General features: G+C 39.0%; 1 protein-coding gene across 4 annotated transcripts in view; it reads right to left on the bottom strand.

The window, feature by feature from the left end:
- The window catches only part of tnk2b (tyrosine kinase, non-receptor, 2b), a 119,822-nt gene that overhangs the window by 67,937 nt on the left and 27,511 nt on the right, over positions 1-24,374 (bottom strand). For 2 of the 4 annotated variants that reach the window (XM_051863609.1, XM_051863599.1), the window contains 2 exons: positions 17,447-17,553; positions 10,452-10,629 (listed from right to left, as the gene is read on the bottom strand). The gene's annotated coding sequence lies outside the window, so the exon portion shown is untranslated. The remainder of the gene's footprint in view (positions 1-10,451; positions 10,630-17,446; positions 17,554-24,374) is intronic. The other 2 variants (XM_051863580.1, XM_051863590.1) reach the window with 1 other exon arrangement.

Below are 24,374 nucleotides of genomic sequence, written 5' to 3' on the forward strand. Positions count from 1 at the left end.
ACCAACACTCGTAAATCATGCGTCACACGTTGGAGGGAGTGCAATCCTAAAAACCTGTCTACTTTCCCTATGTCCGCTACTACATTACTTTCTTTTCTTATTGGTCTCTGGAATTGCCAGTCTGTCATTAACAAAGCAGACTTCATTACATCTATTACAAGTCATTCAGGTCTCAACATCATGGCCCTGACTGAGACCTGGATCAGACCAGATGACAATGCCACACCTGTAGCCCTCTGTAGTAATTTCACTTTTTCACACAGCCCTTGCCTGACTGGGAGGGCTGGGGGCACTGGTCAGCTTAGGGCTGTGCAATTAATCATATTTCCAATTTCGGCTTCCGATTATGAAAACAAGATAATCGAGATAAAACAATTACCGTACCGCTGCTGCGTTCCGCCCAGCGCAACTTCCTTTCCTTCACTTTCATTCCTCCCTAACCCAAACTTTAACATCCAAATCAGCCAAATAAGTGAGTGATGTAAAATGCAGTCTACTGTTGCTAAACTGCAAGACGTGCTTGATATTAAACTGCTATTAAAAGCACATTAAGCCGCGCAAAATCAAAGTATACTATGGGCTTCAGATACGCATCTAAATGGTCAAATAGCCTACAAACAAATATCAAAATGCCGTTTTGGTAAGTATCCTCATAAACGCAGTCGGTTATGTCTTAAGTGAACACTGAGAAAGTGCGCGTGTGTAACAGTAGGCCTATATTGGGTCTGTGCAGTTCTTAAAGTGACAGCAGCCAACATTAATTGTAGTCATTGTTAACCTAAAAAGAAAAGACAAAGATAAAAATCACTCATTGCTTTTGAATGAAGAACTTTTGTAGTTTTAAATAAGGATTAGTCTATATTTAATGAATACAGCAGTCATTTTACATTTGATTACTTTATTCAGTTTCTGTTGGGTATTACTTATCTGAACACCACTGTTAGTACATCTTTCTGAAAAAACCTAAAGCACTGTTTATTGCATTTGTATTTTTGTTCTGTTGTATTTTTTGGTCGGTTTTGTTTGTAATTAATTTCTTTGTTTTTATTTAATTGTTGACCATTTACTTGTGTTCTGTAGCTGTTTTGAAGACTTTTTACTTGGTAACACTTTACAATAATGTTCATTAGTTAAACATTAGTTAATGTATTAACTAACATGAACTAAACATGAGCAATACATTTGTTACTGTATTTACTAATATTTGTTAACGTTAGTTAATGAAAATATAGTTGTTCATTGTTTGTTCATGTTAGTTCACAGTGCATTAACTAATGTTAACAAGATTTTAATAATGTATTAGTAAATGTTGAAATTAACATTAACAAAGATTAATAAATGCTGTATAAGTGTCGTTCATTATTAGTTCATGTTAACTAATGTAGTTAACTAATGTTAACTAATGAACCTTATTGTAAAGGGTTACCTTTTACTTACATTAATTAACCTAGTATTAGTTTTTGTTGAAGTATGGATAATTGTAAAATTTCACTGACATTTAAAATTACTCATATCCTGAAATAAGACTTTGATCATATCACCCACCAATAATCGTGTTAAATAATCATGATTTCAATATTGACCAAAATAATCGTGATTATGATTTTTGCCATAATCGAGCAGCCCTAGGTCAGCTCACCTCCAATGAGTGGAAATTTAATCATTTACTATCTCTGTGTGACAATAGCTCCTTTGAATTGAAAGCAATGACCATCACCCACCCTTTTAAAATCAGTTTGTAGTTGTTTATTATCCCCCAAATCAGCTAGGTAACTTGTTGGAGGAGTTGGATGCGTTACTCTCATCCATCCCTGAGGATGGTACTACTCTGGTAGTACTTGGAGACTTCAACATTCACCTAGAAAAACCTCAGGCTGCTGACTTCCACACTCTGCTTGCCTCGTTTGCCCTCAAGCGAGTGCCTACTGCAGCTACTCACAAATCAGGTAACCAATTGGACCTTATTTACACATGCTACTGCTCCACTGATCATATGATGGTTACTCTACTGCACACTTCAGATCATTTCCTCCTGACTCTTGACCTCAAACTGGCTCCTGACACAACATCACATTTACACCATAATTTTTCTCATGTTGGTTTTACTATTTTGCAAGTGACTGAGCAGTACAGCTTAACTAATTTCCCCATTTTAAAAATGTAGCATTACAAGGTAAAATATAAAACAAAAAAGAAAGACAGACCATTTAGTAGGGGTGGGAGAAGATTAAAATCTTTATTTCATTATTTTATCTTTATTAAAAATAAGAACAAAGATGCACATTACAAATACAATACAATACAATACAATACAATACAATATACAAATGAAATAAACAGTGCTTTATTTTTTCACAGTAGATGTATTTAACAGTAGTATATGCTACCTCTTGGGCAGATTAATCAGAAGTATGACCTGAGCTATTATTGTTATGCAGATGACACCCAGCTAAATTGTTCCAAAACTGAAATTTTATTATTTGGCACTCCTTGTAAGTGTTAAAAAGTACAACGATTTTAAACTTTCAATTGACAATACCCAAATGTCCCCTTCTGTCCATGTGCGTTATTTGGGCGTGAGGTTTTGATGCTCAGCTGACTTTTAATTCTCATTTTAAAAACAAAGTTTTGCTTTTTTTCATCCTCGGAACATTGCTTGCATTAGACCATTTCTGGGGGGGACACTTTCCCTACAATGCACCTAAGTTACTAAGTTATGGAACTCATCTATTAAAATGCTACATTTTTGGATTGTTTTAAGAAACTTCTTAAGACATCTTTTTAGTCAAGCAATTCATTGATAATTTATTACTGTGTATTTAACAATATGTATTTCTGTTTTGATTTGTTATTTTGTTTTGTACATGCTGTAGTGCTTTGAGTTTGAGAAAGGCGCACTACAAATAAAATGTATTATTATTAGTAGTAGTAGTAGTAGTAGTAGTATACAAGAAATTGAACAAATGTAAAAACAAAACAGACTTCACTGTATACATTTTAAATGGACTGATTATTATTAAATCTACTGAAGTTATTCAGTGAAAAGCAGTAAGTGATTTTCTCTTTGTCTTTGTTTGATGATTAACACAGATGGCTGAAGATTTATTAGGCTGTTTTCACTTTAAGACCTCATGCGCGGATCTAAAATACAGACACGCATCCGTTTTCTCCCAACGGTTTATATTCACTTAAGACATAACCAACTGTGTTTATGTAAACCTTGTGTATATTTGACAGTTTAAGTGCAATAAGACGCAAAAGATAACTTAGTTTAGTACTCAGGTGCTGTTTGACAGGCTTTTAGTGTGTGCGCGCTTTGGGTGTACGCACTCAGAATGACGCATGTCAGAACAGTGTGCAAATAAAATGTGTTTAACTGACAAGGCTTTAAAACGCATGCTAAAAATAAACTTTCATGATTGTGAATAACTGCAATTTCACACAAGTGTAACCCTACCTCTGCATTAACGTGACATGAATGTACAAGTTGTAAAGTATGTTGGGACGGAGGCGCCAGAGCTACAACTGATAATGCACTGTAACACGATATTACGATATTTCTCCAAAAGCAGATTGTGGAGATATTTTAATCGTTCACGATCAAAAATCATTATATCACATATCCCTACTCCAAAACTCACCTTTTGACATAACCTATGCTCACTCTCACCCACCCGCTTCTAGTTCTCATCACTAGATACGAACAGTGCTACTGATGCTCTTTTCTCCACACTAACATCTTGTTTAGACTACTTTTGCCCAGTCATCCAGGCCAGCCCACGCCACCCCCTCCGCCCCCCCGGCTATATGATGTTCTCCGCAATCATCATTCTAAAATCAGGGCGGCAGAGAGGATGTGCCACAAAACGAAAGATCCCACTGACCTTGGTCACTCCTCTCTTACTTCTCTGCAAGTGTCTCTACTGCTAAAATGACTTACGACCACAACAAAATTAACAGTTCTTCTGACTCCTGCATGCTTTTCAAAAATCTTTTCCTCTCTTCTTAGTCCTCCTCCTCCCCATCCCTCATCAACCCAAACAGCTGACAACTTTGCCACATTCTTCATAAATAAAACAATAATCAGCAGCCAATTTTCCACACCACAAACTGACACACATCTTAACAGAAAACACACACCTTCTCCCCTCCTTCTCTCCGCTCTGAGGCAGAAGTCTGAAAACTCACCCTTTCCAATCACCCTACTACCAGTCCGCTTGATCCTATCCCTACTTCTCCCCTTCAAACCATTTCTTTAGTTGTACCTGCACTCATTCACTTCATCACCACCTCTCATCACACTACTACCGTTCCCACAGCATTTAAAAAGGCTCAGATAACCCCAATGCTTAAGAAACCCACTCTAAATCGCTCTTGGTTTTTGAAGCTCTGAAACTAGCAAGAGCAGCTTCCAAATATTCAGTACTCATCGTGCTGAATTTCTCTGCTGCTTTTGACACAGTTAACTATCAGATCCTCCTGTCAAACCTCATGACAAAGGGCATCTCAGGAACAGCACTCCAATGGTTCAAGTCTTACCTCTCAGGTAAGTCCTTCAGGGTGTCATGGAGGGCTGAGGTGTCTAAGTCGCAACACCTAGCTACTGGGGTGCCTCAGGGCTCAGTGCTTGGACCATGTCTTTTCATCTACATCTGTCATTCAGAAACATGGATTTTCCTATCACTGCTATGCTGATGACATGCTAATCTACCTCTCATTCCAGCCAGAAGATCCGACGGTAGCTGCTCGCATCTCAGCCTGCCTGACAGACATTTCTTGCTGGATGAAGGACCACCACCTTCAACTCAACCTTGCAAAGACCGAACTGCTTGTGGTCCCAGCCAACCCAACTTCTCCATTCAGCTATGACCTTGGAGTTGTGATTGATGATCAGTTAAACTTCACAGAGCACATTGCTAGAACTGCCCAGTCCTGCAGATTTGCCTTATAAAACATTAGGAAGATCAGGCCCTTCCTATCGGAGCATGCTATACAACTCCTTGTCCAAGCTCTTGTTCTATCCAGACTAGACTATTGTAATGCTCTCGTGGCAGGCCTTCCAGAATGCACTGTCAAACCACTGCAAATCATCCAAAATGCTGCAGCAAGAGTAGTCTTTAACAAGCCGAAGAGAACGCATGTCACCTCTCTTCACAAAATTTTTTGCCAACTGCCGCTCGCATCAAATTCAAGGCACTGATGTTTGCCTACAGAACAACCACTGGATCTGCACCCTTATACTTAAACTCACTACTTAGACTTATGTGCCCTCCAGAAGCCTGCGTTCTGCAAGTGAACGGTGCCTTATAGTGTCATCCCAAAGAGGCACAAAACCACTTTCACGGACCTTTACCTTGGCTGTTCCATGTTGGCAGAATGACCTGCCTAACTCAACCTGAACTGAGCCTTTAGCCATTTTCAAGAAATGGCTGAAGACGCATCTTTTTCGTCAACACTTGACCCATTAATACCTTACTACTCTATATATCTATAAAAATAAAAAAAAACGCATAATGTTTCCCTATTGTTGGTTTGATTACTTAGATGCTTCTCCTCATTGTAAGTCGCTTTGGATAAAAGCATCTGCTAAATGATTAAATGTAAACTACCACACTAATTCTTAACCAAATGCATCTTATATGAGAAAAATCATATACAGTATCTCACAGAAATGAGTACACCCCTCACATTTTTGTAAATATTTTATTATATCTTTTCATGTGACAACACTGAAGAAATGAAGCTTTGCTACAATGTAAAGTAGTAGTGAAGTAAAGTGTACAGCTTGTATAACAGTGTAAATTTGCTGTTCCCTCAAAATAACTCAACACACAGCCATTATTGTTTAAACCGCTGGCCACAAAAGTGAGTACACTCCTTAGTGAAAATGTCCAAATTGGGCCCAATTAACCATTTTCTCTCCCCGATGTCATGTGACTCGTTAGTGTTACAAGGTCTCTGGTGTGAATGGGGAGCAGGTGTGTTAAATTTGGTGTTATCGCTCTCACTCTCTCATACTGGTCACTGGAAGTTTAACATGGCACCTCATGGCAAAGAACTCTCTGAGGATCTGAAAAAAAGAATTGTTGCTCTACATAAAGATGGCATAGGCTGTAAGAACAGGCCTCACCATGGTCGACCAAAGAAGTTGAGTGCACATGCTCCGCGTCATATCCAGAGGTTGTGTTTGGGAAATAGATGTATGAGTGCTGCCAGCATTGCTGCAGAGGTTGAAGGAGTGGGGGGTCAGCCTGTCAGTGCTCAGACCATACGCCGCACACTGCATCAAATTGGTCTGCGTGGCTGTTGTCCCAGAAGGAAGCCTCTTCTAAAGATGATGCACAAGAAAGCCCGCAAACAGTTTGCTGAAGACAAGCAGACTAAGGACATGGATTACTGGAACCATGTCCTGTGGTCTGATGAGACCAAGATAAACTTATTTGGTTCAGATGGTGTCAAGCGTGTGTGGCGGTAGGAGTACAAAGACAAGTGTGTCTTGCCTACAGTCAAGCATGGTGGTGGGAGTGTCATGGTCTGGGGCAGCATGAGTGCCGGCACTGGGGAGCTACAGTTCATTGAGGGTACCATTAATGAGCAGAGCATGATCCCCTCCCTTTGGAGACTGGGCCGCAGGGCAGTATTCCAACATGATAATGACCCCAAACACACCTCCAAGATGATCACTGCCTTGCTAAAGAAGCTGAGGGTACCTAAACCCTATTGAGCATCTGTGGGGCATCCTCAAACGGAAGGTGGAGGAGCGCAAGGTCTCTAACATCCACCAGCTCCGTGATGTCGTCATGGAGGAGTGGAAGAGGACTCCAGTGGCAACCTGTGAAGCTCTGGTGAACTCCATGCCCAAGAGGGTTAAGACAGTGCTGGAAAATAATGGTGGCCACACAAAATATTGACACTCTGGGCCCAATTTGGACATTTTCACTTAGGGGTGTACTCACTTTTGTGGCCAGCGGTTTAGACATTAAAGGCTGTGTGTTGAGTTATTTTGAGGGGACAGCAAATTCACATTGTTATACAAGCTGTACACTCACTACTTTACATTGTAGCAAAGTGTCATTTCTTCAGTGATATAAAGATATAAAATATTTACAAAAATGTGAGAGGTGTACTCACTTCTGTGAGATACATATATAGTATCTCACAGATATATATACACATATACACACACACACACAAAATAAACATAACATTACAACTTACAATTACACAAAACAAAAGGCTGTAAATCCACAAGTAAACATCATGAAGTCATGAAGGTGTAACTCCGTTGTGGCTGCGCTTATCCCGTAACAACATGCTAAAATATGGGCGTACAAAGAATTCACAACATTCTTTTACAGTAATGTTTTCATTATAATTTTATGTAGACTATATGACAGATTTGCGCTGCACATTTTGCACTTAACTGCATTTTCCTTTTCTAAGTGATTTAAATCATATTTTAAGCAATTCAAAACCATCATGGCAAACAGTGCGCATCTGAAGAGTGAAGGAAATAATAATAATAACAATAATGATAATAATAGAAATAATCCATTATTTATAAATGGAATTTGTCGGCTTTAATATATCGGCAAAATTTTCTTATCGGGTCAATAACGATAACATTAAAAAATAAACATCTATCGGCCAATACGGATATGGTGGCCGATATAATCGGTCATCCTTAGTTCACACACACATCTAATTTTAGTCACAAATGAGAGTGAAATGCTTGCACTGTCGAGCCCTAATAAGACATAAATAATTGTGTTGTAACTTAAAGTGTTAGTAAGTTCTTGTAAACACCCTTAAAAGTAACTATTTCTAACAGAAGCTTGTTCGTTGTGTCTGGATGTCTCTGCAGTAGCCGTGTGAGTGAGTGAGTGAGTGAGTGAGTGAGTGAGTGAGAGAGAGAGAGAGAGAGAGAGAGAAAAAAGTCCCATTTTAAGTAAAATACGGTTGTTGAAATACGCATTTGTTTCTGATGGTGAAAGTTAACAGGCAAAGCAGAACTGTAACTATGCATGAGTGTTAAACACACAAAGATGAGCTCATGCGCTTGGTGTTTACTCCACTGAGTTAAACCAGGTCCTTAGAGACACACCAAGCCAGGTGAACAGACAGTCAGCTGACACAAAGTGAGGGTCAGAGTGACATAAAAGGAGACACAAAGTGAAGGACAAAACTTTGTATATTATGTTGAAAAGACTCTCAAGAAGAAAGTGATTGAGTTTTTTGATCTGTTACTGTTGTTTTAGTAATTTGACATATTTAACAGTGATTTTGTTTGTGGTGCATAAGCAGGCATGAGCAACACTTTTACGAATGGATTTTTGACATGTGGGTGGCTATCACTGGCATGCCATACTATATACAAAGTGGCTGTGGGCATGTGTGTGTGGACGTGCTCTTCTGAAAACAGAGGTGTTCTCAGTAAGAGACCTGGCCTATTGCATCATCTCCTGCTCTGTTATATGACACACAGCAGATGATCTTATTATACTATAACCTGCTCCCTGCTTCTGACGTGATGCTGAACTACAATGCAAAAAAAAAAGTGAGAGAAAGTTTGAGCTATTAAACATCTCAGCCCAGTTTTTTAATCTTCTGTCTGGTGTCATCTGTCTTCATCCCACATCGTAGTCTGCCAAGGACCACATTAGGAGCACTCCAGGAAGCCTTGTCACCACTGACATATGTCCTTGAGGTGGGGGCACTGTAAGGCGATGCTGGTCCATTTGAAGAAGTGGACAGGGAAATGGGGTGGGGGTGGACATGGGCGACACACAGGAAGTGACAGATAGAAGGGTTAAAATAACATTGTGCTCTGAGCTCCTTCCTCGCACCTCCATGCAGAGCCCCAGAGTTGTTGGTCTTGGCTCTTCAGTCTCTCCAGGCATTTGCGACACCACTCCACAAGAAGCACGCTTGTGGCTATTTCGGCATACACAGACACACACTTCCTATGAGGTAAAAATAGCCACACTTCCCCTGATGGGAGCTAAACCCCCAACCTCTGCGAGCCTCCCTTCTGTTCTAAAAAACGCTCAGGGACATATTCTTTTCAAGAGGCAGAGCTCGTGTGAACGTCACTGATTGAGTTTATCACCTTGTTAAAAAAGAAACCCCAAGACCAACACTGAATCAGAATCAAAATTCCTACAAAAAGATTTTCTGGATCCAGAATTCCAGCCAGGAGACATGAACTGCGCAACATACGCATATGGTCACAAACACTTACACATGTACGAAGGCATTTAAGCAGGTGTATGTCAGAACTGCTCCACCTCCAGATAAAAATCTAAAAGTGTTTGTAATGAACTCTTTAAAACCCTGTTCTAATTATACTGCCGTTTGACTAAGATGGGAGCCATGCAGAGCAGATAAGCGTACAGTAATTACACTCAGCCAGAGATAATTTCCTCCCAGCACAAAGTGCTGAACGCACAGACTGATGTTTTCACTGACTGTAAAAATGTTGCAGCATGACTATATGCCAGGCACGCAGACAGTCACACACAAACACACACACATGCACGCACTGGGCTTATCCCAGCCCAAAACAGCACTGTGCAGTCTTTGTGGTGTGTTTTGAGAAAATAATAACTAGATCAGATTTCTGGGACTGACATGTTTGTCTCCTGTTTATAAAGTAAACAGATGACCACAGTGTTTTTTGTATGACCAAGAGTCACCATTATGGCCTGCAATAACATGACAAGCACATGGGTATGTTTGCACAATGGAGGAGTGTAGTACATCCAAATCAGGTAAAAGAGACAGATCTCGAAGCAACTACAGGGGGGCTACACGGGGAGGCAGGTCAAGGCTACGGACCACACGGAGGGTGTTTGATTCTGGATAACACGAGCGAGCAGAGAGTCAAATGACGGAGTTCCAGGCACTTCAGTGCACAGAGTAATAAGATACAGAGTACTCACCTTCGTTGTCCATTTGACCCTCCGCACAGCTAATGATGGATGGGACAAGGGTAGAGAGCCGTATGGCATGTGCACAGTGCAGCACAGTTAAGTGATACATATGCAAGAACACACATGCATAGACACACAAGTTCCTGCTGCAAATACCAGCTCTCTCATAACTGAAGCCAACACCAGCTCATTCATTCAAAAACAAAATTGCTAAAACAGAAAATACCTCTAGACCAGGGGTGGTGAACTCAAGTCCTGGAGAGCCACAGTCCTGCAGAGTTCAGCTCCAACCCTAATAAAAACCTCACCTGACTACAGCTTCCTAGTAACCCTTCAGACCTTGATTAGCTTGTTCAATTGTGTTTGATTAGGGCTGAAGCAAAACTCTGCAGGACTGTGGCTCTCCAGCACCGACGTTTGCCACCCCTGCCCTAAACAAAAAAAAAAAAAACCCACTGCAACTCATTATCAGGTAACACACCTTTATGGTGACATGAGCACAATGCAGAGTGGACTTACCAGCTGTCCGCTATGTAGGAGGACTGTTGGTTACTTTAGCTTTATGGCCAGTGTGTGTTGCACAGCAATAGGTTCACACACTGTCTGCAGGCAGACTGTCTGTGCAGTGGCTGACTTCACAGGCTGCTAAGTCCATCACACCATCGTGCACATCTCCGTCCATGGGGATCCACTGCAACTGTAAAAAATAAATAAATAAAAATCAAATAATTTGGATTAATACAGGGCTTCAAACTAACATTTGAGAGCAGTGGCACCGGTGCCATAAAGTTCTACAGCACCTGATTTGGTAGCACTGGGGTGGCGGAGGGGGTATTAATAATATTACATGCTTGTCTCTTGAAAATACACATTTGACAGTAGCTTGAGCTGGGATGCAGATGTACATTTATTTTCATTAACAAAAACAGTAACATCTGTAAAAATTAACCTCACTTTAAAAAATTTAAACAAAATGCTGATCAAGTTAGGACTCTACTTTTAATAAAATTAACCATTGGTTTTCCACAGTAGCATACATTTGTAGATCATAACCACAGGTAAAACCACGCATGGCACCTCATTACCATGGCTAACCTCTATGGTATTGATTATGAAAAACAGTAAAACCTAAAGACAGTTAGTATAAATACAAATGCACAAAAACTGCTATAGCTTAACAAAAAAATACTAATACTATATTCCATTGCTCCTTTAATACATGTCTACATTATTAGTATAATAAAATTCGATATATCACAAAATTTTACCACAATACCATAGTTACAGTTATTGTTATTAAAGTAATTTCATAGTAAATGATGGTGGTTTGTTGATTGAAAAGCCTTCAAACTGGATCGTTGTGGCACAATGTTTCGCCAGTTTTCCACATCAGTGTTGTTAAGAATGTCAGCACTGTTTCATCTGGCTTTAAACTAGTTTAAATCATAGAGACATTTCTGGCTTGTATTGGAGAACTCAAACGCTTCTCATTGGATAACACAGCGATGTGTAGTAGTCACATGATCGAGACCGATCAGCTAGCAAACCAACGCATTTGCTCAAGCTCGCACTGCGCAGTCTTTTGGGCTGACCTGATAAATGTGGTGCGGTTCAAACCAGTAGCACTGTTTCATCCCGCTTTTGGTGCATTTGCCGTTTAATGTTTCTCATATGAAACAGAAATGACAGCGTTTATCAGTTAGGCAAACTGGTAGTGGCACCCATAAATTCAATTTAAAAAAAATAAATAAATAAATAAAATAATATGCCATTCAGCATCCATTTCCTCTTTAAAAAGGCAGCTTCAACATTCAAGTACAACTGGATTCAAGTACAACTGCAGATAATATTTATTCAGTGGAACTGTAACAACACTACAGCTCCAGAAGTCACCAGTCACTACTAGGACTGGGCTAGAGGTCTGCACGGGCTTTAAACTGAGGCCCGAACCGAAATCCTTCGCTATAGAGATGTACCTGTATTCTTGCTATCATAAGCCAAGACAGATTTGCAAGACCTACACTGCACGTTACCGTTGAGCAATTTATTGGTTGAATGACAAGATCATATCATACAACGTTTAAATAGACAGAACCATTAGGCTAGTAGAAAAGACAGAGACTATTTGACATGCTATCGTGCTTCATTTCATTCATATAGTTTGAACTTAGTCATGTATCATATCATACGATGTTTTAAACATTTAAATACACATCAAATAATACAAAATGTGTATGATGTAGTGTTTTAGATGATAGTAGCCTGCTTGACAAAGCTGATTTATGAGAGACGCGAGAGAAACGTGGCTATTTGATTTACAAACTCGCTTGTTTGTACACACGTGGTAGTATGTTTTTAAGGGGGAAGTATTAACAGGATTAAAAAACCGAAATAACCGACATGAAAAATTACGTCGCTTAGGAGGTTCTGAATTTCAGTTTCGATTACTTTTCGATTAATCGTCCAGCCCTATGCATGACTGCTGCCAGCTTTGCTTTAGAGGTTGCAGAAGCGGAAGGTCAGCTTGTCAGTGCTCAGACCATACGCCGCACACTGCAACAAGTCGGTTTGCATGGCCGTCGTCCCAGAAGGAAGCCTCTTCTGAAGCGGGCTCACAAGAAAGCCCGCAAACAGTTTACTGAAGACAACCTGTCCAAGGGCATGAATTACTGGAACCACATCCTGTGGTCTGGTGAGACTAAGACTTGTTTGGCTCAGATGGTGTCCAGCATGTGTGGCAACGCCCTGGTGAGGAGTACCAAGAAAATTGTGTCTTGCCTACAGTCAAGCATGGTGGTGGTAGCATCATGGTCTGGGGCTGCATGAGTGCTGCTGGTACTGGGGAGCTCTGCTTCATTGAGGGAATCACGGATTCCAACATGTACTGTGACATTCTGAAGCAGAACATGATGCCCTCCCTTCAGAAACTGGGATGAATGGCATGATAATGACCCCAAACAGACCGCCAAGATGACAACTGCCTTGCTGAGGAAGCTGAAAGTGAAGGTGATGGAGTGGCCAAGTACATTCTCCAGACCTGAACCCTATTGAGCACCTGTGGGGCATCCTCAAGTGGAAGGTGGAGAAGCGCCATGTGTCTAACATCCAGCAGCTCCGTGATGTCATTATGGAGAAGTGGAAGAGGATCCCAGCAACAACCTGTGCATCTCTGGTGAATTCCATGCCCAGAAGGATTAAGGCAGTGCTAAATAACAATGGTGCTCACACAAAATATTGACACTTTGGACACAGTTTTGACATGTTCACTTAGTGTTTCTCAACGGGGGCGGTACCGCCCCCCAGGGGGCGTTCAGAGAACAACGGGGGGCGTTGGAAGCAAGATTTTTGAAAGGGGGCCCCCCAGGTATTCTTGGGGGGCGTTCGCAAGTTTACACCAAAGATCCAGGCAAGACAAGATTAAACTTGTAATTACTTGCAAAAGAATTGCCTACAATATTCTAAAATCTGCCAGTTTAATGCGATATGTTAGCTATGTATCGTTTCTTTTGCAACAACATATTATTTCAGTCATAGACCAGCGTTCAAGCTCTGACTAGAATCCAGCGCTGACAAGAATCAGCATTCATGTGCACAATGTGTTTCGCGCTGACAACAATCCGGTGGTGGCTAGAATCCAGCGCTGACTAGAATCGTAGCGGAGGAATGGAAAGTTGACAGGCCATTAAAAAAAGTATTGACTTAAGAACCACTTATATTTTCAAATATTTTCAATAAATCATGTTTCCATTCACTCAGGTGACGAATGAATTAAACTAAATAATGTCAAAATTATCAAAGAAATTTAATACGCAGACTATCTTGAGTTTTGCATTACAGCAAAGTGCGCGTTAAGGTGATGGAAACAATTTATTGGCATACTCATGGTGTATTGTGACCATTTGTGCGTAACACACCATGGCATTATGCATTAGGCCCAACAAAGTCTGAGAAACACAGCCCTCAACAATTCAGATGTTTAAACTCGTAGACATTTTGTGTGCGAGCGCATTCATGTGGAGGCTGCCAGTGTATGGGCATATACGCGTTTAATTATCCTGCGTCTCCTCACAGCATTTTAATAAAACGATGTTCAACAACACCAGCTCTCTCTGAAGTCTCCATCACGTCAAGATATAATGCAAAGCATGCGACTTGCACGCTTAAGTTTCAGAAAGCATCGTCATCGAAGTTTATATGTATAGTTTATATAAAACATTTAAGTTTATATATATTCTTTATATCACAGGTTTTCAAACCCTGTGTCACAAGACTTAAAAAATGGGTTGACAGGATATAGTTTGTGTAAGTTAGCCTATATAAAAAATAAAACAAAATTTGTTTTCATAAAATAATAGTCGAAAATGAATAAATATGCAAAAATATATTTGACTTAATTGATTAACAAAGCGAAAGAAAAAACTCAAATGACAAATAGCCTATATACAGGTGCTGGTCATATAATTAGAATATCATCAAAAAGTTGATATATTTCACTAATTCCATTCAAAAAGTGAAACTTGTATATTATATTCATTCATTACACACAGACTGATATATTTCAAATGTTTATTTCTTTTAATTTTGATGATTATAACTGACAACTAAGGAAAATCCCAAATTCAGTATCTCAGAAAATTAGAATATTACTTAAGACCAATACAAAGAAAGGATTTTTAGAAATCTTGGCCAACTGAAAAGTATGAACATGAAAAATATGAGCATGTACAGCACTCAATACTTAGTTGGGGCTCCTTTTGCCTGAATTACTGCAGCAATGCGGCGTGGCATGGAGTCGATCAGTCTGTGGCACTGCTCAGGTGTTATAAGAGCCCAGGTTGCTCTGATAGTGGCCTTCAGCTCTTCTGCATTGTTGGGTCTGGCATATCGCATCTTCCTCTTCACAATACCCCATAGATTTTCTATGGGGTTAAGGTCAGGCGAGTTTGCTGGCCAATTAAGAACAGGGATACCATGGTCCTTAAACCAGGTACTGGTAGCTTTGGCACTGTGTGCAGGTGCCAAGTCCTGTTGGAAAATGAAATCTGCATCTCCATAAAGTTGATCAGCAGCAGGAAGCATGAAGTGCTCTAAAACTTCCTGGTATACGGCTGCATTGACCTTGGACCTCAGAAAACACAGTGGACCAACACCAGCAGATGACATGGCACCCCAAACCATCACTGACTGTGGAAACTTTACACTGGACCTCAAGCAACGTGGATTGTGTGCTCTCCTCTCTTCCTCCAGACTCTGGGACCCTGATTTTCAAAGGAAATGCAAAATTTACTTTCATCAGAGAACATAACTTTGGACCACTCAGCAGCAGTCCAGTCCTTTTTATCTTTACCCCAGGCGAGGCGCTTCTGACGCTGTCTGTTGTTCAGAAGTGGCTTGACACAAGGAATGCGACAGCTGAAACCCATGTCTTGCATACGTCTGTGCGTAGTGGTTCTTGAAACATCTGACTCCAGCTGTAGTCCACTCTTTGTGAATCTCCCCCACATTATTGAATTGGTTTTGTTTCACAATCCAGTCCAGGGTGCGGTTATCCCTATTGCTTGTACACTTTTTTCTACCACATCTTTTCCTTCCCTTCACCTCTCTATTAATGTGCTTGGACACAGAGCTCTGTGAACAGCCAGCCTCTTTTGCAATGACCTTTTGTGTCTTGCCCTCCTTGTGCAAGGTGTCAATGGTCGTCTTTTGGACAACTGTCAAGTCAGCAGTATTCCCCATGATTGTGTAGCCTACAGAACTAGATTGAGAGACCATTTAAAGGCCTTTGCAGGTGTTTTGAGTTAATTAGCTGATTAGAGTGTGGCACCAGGTGTCTTCAATATTGAACCTTTTCACAATATTCTAATTTTCTGAGATACTGAATTTGGGATTTTCCTTAGTTGTCAGTTATAATCATCAAAATTAAAAGAAATAAACATTTGAAATATATCAGTCTGTGTGTCATGAATGAATATAATATACAAGTCTCACTTTTTGAATGGAATTAGTGAAATAAATCAACTTTTTGATGATATTCTAATTATATGACCAGCACCCGTATGCTGCTTTGATTCATTTTTGTGAGGTGCGGCGCTCCACAAACAAGTTCACGGAATGGAAACCGAGATGACAAAAAGCGCATCCTGTTTTCTTTATTTTGCAAAAGCATATTGTTCTGTTTTTAGTGTTGAGTGTACACAAATAAAAGTAAACTTTGCAGTATTGAATGATGTCTTACTCATATCTGTAAATTATGGAGTATTTAAGTTGTTTTTGCTGGTATAAGGAAACAGTTGAAGTGATCGCGTCGGCGCCTCGCGTGTGCACACAACATATTCTAGCATTGCAAACTTGACATCGCAGCCTGTTCGTTATCAAAATAAAATACAGTCAACCAAACATATAAAAAGTTACACTGCTCATTTTAAATACTATGTAGTATATGTGAGAACTGGTTTTTACTTTCAGTTTCGCTTCAAATGAATTCGTTTTGGCTTGTTTATAGCTACTTATAAGTTTTTATTTTTATTCTTGTTCTGTATATGTATATTATATATTTTAGTATTCTTATGCTTGGCTTGACTTGGTTTGGTCGATCTTTAAAGAAAAAGTTTGACAGCCACTGCTTTATATGTTGCTTATGTGTCGGAAAATACAAAACACGGCATGGACCACTTTTGGTGTCATATGAGATGGGGAATCCCCCAAATGAGGTGCCGGATCAGATTTCGGAGGTGCCGGATCCGGATCCGGCTTGTTCCGGCACAAATTAAGCCCTGCCACTGTTCAGTCAAATCAAATCTGTTATTTGGCTTTCAGTGACATGCTTATATTATATATATATATATATATATATATATATATAAGCTGCAGTTCAGAACTTTTGGCACTCTAGCGGTAAACAAAATTGCAGACGTCTTGGTACTGTGCTACTCCGCAGCGGTGCCGACTCAAACCAGTCTAAAATAGTCCCGATGACCTGGATAATGGATAGGGAGCGCTGGACCAAAAAAGGTTGAGAACCATTGACTTAGCATGTACTCACTTTTGTTGCCAGTTATTTAGACAATAATGGCTGTACGTTGAATTATTTTCAGAGGACAGTAAATCTTTACTGCTATACAAGCTGCACATTGTCTACTCTAAAGTATATCCAATTTTCATTTCTATAGTATTGTCCCTTGAGAACACACATAATAAAATGGTTGCTGAAATGTGAGGGGTGTACTCACTTTTGTGAGATATTGTATATCTACCCAAAATATGAGCACTTTTTACTGTACCAGTCGTTTTTTAAGAACAATTAAACTGAGCATATAGGACAGTGCACACTGAGCCCCCTATTGCATCATCAGCCCATTTCACAGCGCAGTTTTTCAGCCTACACAGAGTTAAATTTGTTGAAGGGGACATAAGGCCTAGAAATATGACATACTGCTCTAACAAAATCAAAAATTTGAGTACCATTTACTGTATCAATCTGTTTTTATGGCCCCCTGATTTTGACAAATACTCACACAGCCGTATTGAGCCATTAGCTCATGTCACAGCACGGTTTCTCGGCAGTCACAGAGGATGAGTTAAAGTGGACTTAAACCAGCCATGGTATTAGAGGTATACTGCCCTAAAGAAAGCAAAGGACAACAAAGGACAAAGCTTATTGCAATTAAATGGATTGGAGCCATGCTACAAAGTTTTGTTCATTCATCAACTAAAAACAGCATGAACTAAAAGATTGATTCTTGGGATTCAAAAATTGACAACGGTTCATCAAAATGAGAATCAATTTGAAAGCTAAACTCTGTTCCATATCAAAAGTGAAGCACAAAACTTATTGTGATTCAATGGATGGGGAGAGTGCTACAAATAATGTTTAGTGAAGTGTTGTTTACACATCAGTTGAAAACAGCACAGATTAAAGATCAATTCTTAGGATTTAAGAATGGATACTGGTTCATCAAAGTGAGAATCAAGTAAAATTGAGCCATGGTCAGCAGCCATAGCCAGCACCCTCATGTTTTCTTCATTGCCTCTAACATTCAGGCACGTGCACACACAGCCATCAAAGGGGGCTTGAGCACCTGCCCTTTTTCTTCCTCAAGAGAAAGTGCCCTTTTTTCTAGGGTGCTTTTTTTTTTTAATAAATGAATGTGTTTATTCAATATTAATATTAATAAACATAAATAGAAAAAAAATAAATAAATGCATGTTACGGCGAACGCACGCAAAACGCCATTCATTCCCGCATGCAAGCCTCGCCCCACCTCATGTTTTCTGCTGGCTGACACCCGGGAAAAGACAACAGCTATCTGGCAATGAGAAGCGAAAAAAGTAAAAAAGCCCAAGATGAATCCTGTGTATAACTTTCAGGTAGCCTATGTATGTTCACAAACATGTGAAAGTTTTGGATATTGAAGGGTGAGATTATTTATAAGTGTTTAATTAATAATTAATATTTAATTAATTAATTAATAATTTGTCCACCAGCAACGCATCTGCCTGATTTGATACTACTGCAATTTACGTCATAATATAATTTCAGTTATTTTAATGTGCTATGCATTGCGTTTTGAACCATGGTAAAGATATCTGTAGGGCTGTCAATAACAGAAGTGGAGCATTCCACGGACGCGGATCCATGAACCACATTATTAGACAGTTTTCTAAGGATGCACGATTTATTAAAACCATTAAAAAAAAAATCATAATGCAGCATTGCATAATGCTATCATTCTTAAATCTACGCTTACACAGGAGAATACATCAATTAAAGTTTAAGCCCTCGCTCTGTGTTTGTATGTTTTGATGTCCACATATTCTTGTTCAAGAAATTACAGTGGCTGTAGCATTTCTGTCACAAAGAAGTGGCGAATATTATTACTATTTTTTTTTTTAATTAATATTATATTTTTAATTAAATGCGGTTTGGCCAAAAACAAGGATTTGATCATGCTGTGTAACAACAACAATCACCAGGCTTTTGGCGCCCTCTGCAGGCATTTGTTATAATACATAACATTTCAGGGGAATAGACTCTTGATGTGTTTAAATATATAGTAGCTTGTTTTGGTTAATTTAGGAAAAAAAAAAAAAAAAAAAAATCTACAGATGCAAAGAGACAGGGGTAGTAGACTTAAAACAAACACCATCTAAATGTGCATTTTGGAAGTTCTTTCCATTAGAGTAAAAAGACATGGAAGCAAAAAGACCAAAATCTCAAAATTGTCAACTACATACTTGAAAATAGTAGCGTAGAAAACATGCACATTGTGCCATAGTTTCCTTTGCTGTTGCCTGCTCTTGTGATAAACCCAGTAAATACTAAAGACCACCATGGTTTCTGTGAACTGATTATTTTTCCTGAAATCTCGAGTATAAAACAACTGTGTGCATGAGGGAATTAAAATAAATTGGTAAGAAAGTCAAGAGTTATGTTAATATATTTAATGTTTTTATTTATTTTTTTAAAATAAATAATTATTAGAAGTGTCCTTTTTTTCCACTTGAGCCCCTGCCTCCCAAAATGTCTGTGCACGTCCCTGCTAACATTGCTGCATATATTTAAAATATTTATAATGCACTCCCTGTCAACCATTATGAAAAAGCCTGAGCTGATAGTATCACTCCTGCAGACTGCTGATTGTACTCTGACGCCAATCTGTATGAATACACTTACACACCCAAATACAGCTCAGGCCTGCTGGGAATGAGCACAGCATTGAATGGCTCACGGCATTTAAAGTTCATTTGAATGTGCAGTAATTATCCCACTGAGACACCATTCAGCTGTGTTTACCATAAACTGAGAAATATGTTCTCCGGCACCTGTGGAGGAAAAAAAAAAAAAAAAAAAAAAAAAAAAAAAACATATCTATCGGGCCTCATCAGAATGTAAAGTTTTGCCAAACCAAACCTTTTGCCATATTTTGTAAAAAAATAAATTAGTTAAAATAAGTTAAAAAACAGAGCTCTTAACTTTTACAACTTTGTTGTATATTGCAACTTTTTTGGCTAATCAGGGTATGAGACAAAAGAGAGAGAAAATCATCCACACATGTTTTCTTAAAAAGTCAATTCAGGAACATTTGCTGATATTATTTGAACTCTTTCAAAGACTCTTGGACTGTTCCCAATAGGCATCTGGTCTTAGATTAGGACCAGACGGAAGCCACGTACATGCAGGTTTTAGTAGGTCATTTATAGATAGATTGACTACTTTGGATGAAAAGTAAGGAGGGAATTTGCCAGCGAGACTATTATCACTGAAAATGTGTGAGAACTAGACTGGGTTACACATACCTGCAGAAACTGAAAGTGTGCATTGTACTCCATTCTCAATATCACTCTTTATCTAGCTCTGACACAAAGACCCCAAGCAGTGTCTTTCAACAAAGAACTCACATCATTACCCTACACCACTCAGCATCCATTATTTTACCTCATGTGATGCACCGAACACACAGTGCTGAAAAATAAAAATAAAAATTATTTTTAAAATGATTTGTGAGGCTAGTTGACTAAACAATGGTGCTGCTAGTCAACAATGGAAATACTAGTCTTTTTTTTTTTTTTTGCACATTTATGTTTTGCTTTATAATTTTACAAAAGGCTACATTCAAAATACTGTCATGTTAAATGTTACATTTCGAACCAATACATTATTTTGAAAAGTGTAGGGTACAACAGGGCTAAAGGAACACCTTAAGAAGAAAAATGTGCTTTTCACTACGCCCATAACGTATGATTGCAGAAAAAACATATATGTTTATATTTAACATTGACGGAGCAACAGATTTTGTGTGAAAATAAATCATAAGTGGTTTATTTTGTTTAAAAATCTTATAAATATATGAGGTGGCAAGGGTGGGCCTTTTACCCCACACATAGGGCAAAAGGCACACAGTACTGATACAAATACATTAGCTAAAATAATGTTTTTTTATAATGTCTAAGTCAATACTTGTTCAAAAGAATCACTTTAGAAAAGCTTATACTATTTTCTGTGTATTTTGATAAATAAAAGAATTCATTTTTGTTCAATAAATATACTGTCATTAAAAAGTAAATATAAAAATATATTTTAAAAATACAGAAAGTAACAAAAACAATGCTTTCAAGATTTTGAAAGCATTGAAGGAGATTCCATAACAATTTAATATTAGGCCTGGGCAATAAAACGGTATCGATATTTATCGACAGTACGTCTTAATCGATAACGATAGAAAAAACATTTGATATAACTCTCGATATAGTTTCACTTAAACGCGTTAAAATGTAAACAGACATGAAGTTCGGCTGCATGAACAACTCTCAAGTGCACTCCGTCCCTGGATCACAAACAGACGTGCTATGAGTGACACACAAACATGTTGCTGTGGAGTTCAATTGCGCAATCTCCACGTGAGATCAGAACACACAAACACATGAAAATGAGTGCTGTACCTGCCGGCGACGAGGACATTGTGAATAAAAAAGGACATTTCAGCTCGTCAGTGTGGCAGTTGCATGGTTTCCTTATTTCTTACAGTTGATCTACTTCAAAGTTCATCCTGAGAGAACAGTTGTCATGTCGGTATTAACAGCTGCACAGTGTTTTCAACCACACAGCATCTTTATTTCTGTTACAAATATTCACATTATCACAGAAATACTGAAATAAAAGTTAATAATTCAGATATAAGCACTAATGTCTATGTTATCGATCAAAAGAACAAATCAGCTTCTGAAAGAAACTTAGCGCTGATGACGCATTTATCGATTACATTGTTTCACCACCAAGTGGCGACAAGTGACTGTTAAAAAAATGTATTTGACGTCTAATCTTCATTCAACAGATTCTTTCAAATACACTGATTCATCCAGTTATATTCATCAAGTAATTGAATCCTCCAAACAGATTTTTTAAAAATAATAATTCAAATAAATGTAAAATTTTAAAATAGAGTGCAGCAATATTTTGTCAGAACCTCTAGTAAATTATTTTGTTTAGTTGTCATTCAGAATTGTGATCTTAGTTTGACAAAACAAAGAAGTTTCTCAATTTATCCAGAATTGTGCAGCTCTAAGTATCTTTAACGCTTATTTATTTAATCTTCATATAAAATAAAGATTTGTTTACATTTTATTTTGCTTTGTTTTAAAATTAATTTGCCTTAATTAAAAATGCATTGGTTAAATTCAATCTTTTTTTTTACTGGACTTTTTTTTTTAAAAGGTTATTACTTTTTCTTTTTTTTTTTCAATAATTATCGATACCGAACAATATGAAACATTATATTGTGATAAACTGTTTTTAGTTGTATCGCCCAGCCCTATTTAATATAGATTTATGCCCAATCCCAATTCTACCCCTTACCTTTCCCCTTCCCTTTCCCCTACCCCTTCGTTTTGCGCGTTCACGTGAAGGGGTAGGAGTGTCTCGATTCTCTTTTGGGTGGAGTGGTAGGGGTAAGAGGAAGGGCCAGATAGCCCTTCAAACGAAGATTTTTTCGGGACCACACTTCGAACGAAGGGGTATGAGAAGTTTCCTTGCATACACCGAATACCGTGCTGCTAGAATGCGTGTAGGTCATGGTAGTGATATTTCCACTCACTTGTGTGTTACCTGGCTGCCAGTTTCTCCATAGCTTGCTAAAAGCACTATTTGAATGATGTGAACACAATAATACAGTTAAAAGAAATATCTGTCATCCTTCATAGCACAGTCACTATTTACATATTGTATCGTCTGTAAACTCTTGCGTTACCAAGGCACCAACTGATTCGTTTGTATTACATTGCAAAGAGCTCCGTTATCGCAGCACCACAGTAGAAAACGAAACCATATCCGTACCGGCCGGCTCGGCACGGAATGAAACTTGGCCCGATGGAAGAGTGGCTCTACCAGTCTTGTACATTCTGTATCATTCTGTATTGTCTTGAGAAACTGAAGGCTCATACGTTCAAAGACCAAAATACAGCGCAAAACGTAGGGAGTGAGTAATCTGTTAAATGTGCTCACGCCTGATTTCTGTTGATATGCGCACTTCATTGCTGTTCATACTGGTTAAATGTTACAGGGCACTAATCTAGGTATGATGACGTGTGTAATGGTGTAGTAGTGGTGTCCCATTTCTTAGGGGAATATTTTCACCCCTACACCTTGCCACTCTGTTTGAAGGGGCAAGGGGAAGGGCGAAGGGGTGGGCGAAGGGGTAGGTGAAGGAGTAAAAAAGTGAATTGGGATTGGGCCTTAGGGTGTACTCACACTAGGCACGGTTGCCTTGAACCGAGCCCGAGCGCGATTGTCCCCCCTCCCCACTCCCCCGCTGGCCTGCACTCACACTTGCACTTAACGTTCCGGGCCAGAGCACGCTTACGTCATATACGATGCAACTATTTGAATGGAAGAAAACAGGAAGAAAAGCACTTTCGCTAAGATATTGCCTAATAGATTTATCATTTATGCTGCGCAGCGATTTTTACTTGCACGTATCAGAGGATTATTACGAAGGCAGCTGACGTTAATGGAGGAATTTGCAGCTTTGCTCGCAAACTACAATTCCTGTTCATCAATAAGGTGAGAACCAGACCCGTTATAAACCCAAATACACTCGATTTAATTACATTAATTGAAAAGTGTACTATCCAAGTAGTAATAAAGATGTTTGCCGTCATAATGATGACAGTAGCGCACATTAGGGCTGAAACGATTAGTCGACATTATCGACAACAAAAAATTGTCAACAAATATTTTTGTTGTCGAATAGTCTTTTGATCTCATATGACCTATTTGAAGGGCCTGCAATAATGCGGTTTGACCAGTGGGGCGCTGTAGCGCAATACTGTAACGCAGCCCTCCCGGATCCAATTCAGTAGAAGAAGACAGTGCTTCGGGGTGCATAGTGCTAACGAAGTCGAACCCGTAAATTGTGGGGAAAAAATTCTGTCATGCAGGGCCACCATCTCTCATTAAAACTCACTGTTCTCATGCCACGTCCATTTTCTCATGCAGTGAAAGATATATAGCAGAGCAAAGAGGACACAGACAACGTGCTGACAGATGAGACAGATCAGGTTACTTTTGATATAAAACCGTCTCTGCTTTTAAATTCTGTCAATTTTACTACGGGATTCAAACAATACATGTGGTTTTGGCGCTCTTTAATGTGGCATTACAGATCGCTGTAACACCTCAGGTCAAACGGCACGTTAATCACCTATTATCTCTTCCTCTTTTCTGCTATTACAGCACGAAATAAACATGAATGAACTTCAAAAAGTATGTTGAAAGATACAGTACAACTTACTGAAATTAATCCATCTCTAATGTAATCACTTAATCAGAGTTTTAACCGCAGAAAGACATCAAAACAGCTTGCAAACTAATGTCACAAAATGTTGCATTTACCTCAGGAAAGCCATTCAGTGACCATAAACCCGATAGTTAGTAAAAAAGAAGAAAGA

This window comes from Ctenopharyngodon idella, chromosome 2 (genome assembly GCF_019924925.1).
Source record: "Ctenopharyngodon idella isolate HZGC_01 chromosome 2, HZGC01, whole genome shotgun sequence".
NCBI classification, from domain to species: domain Eukaryota; kingdom Metazoa; phylum Chordata; class Actinopteri; order Cypriniformes; family Xenocyprididae; genus Ctenopharyngodon; species Ctenopharyngodon idella.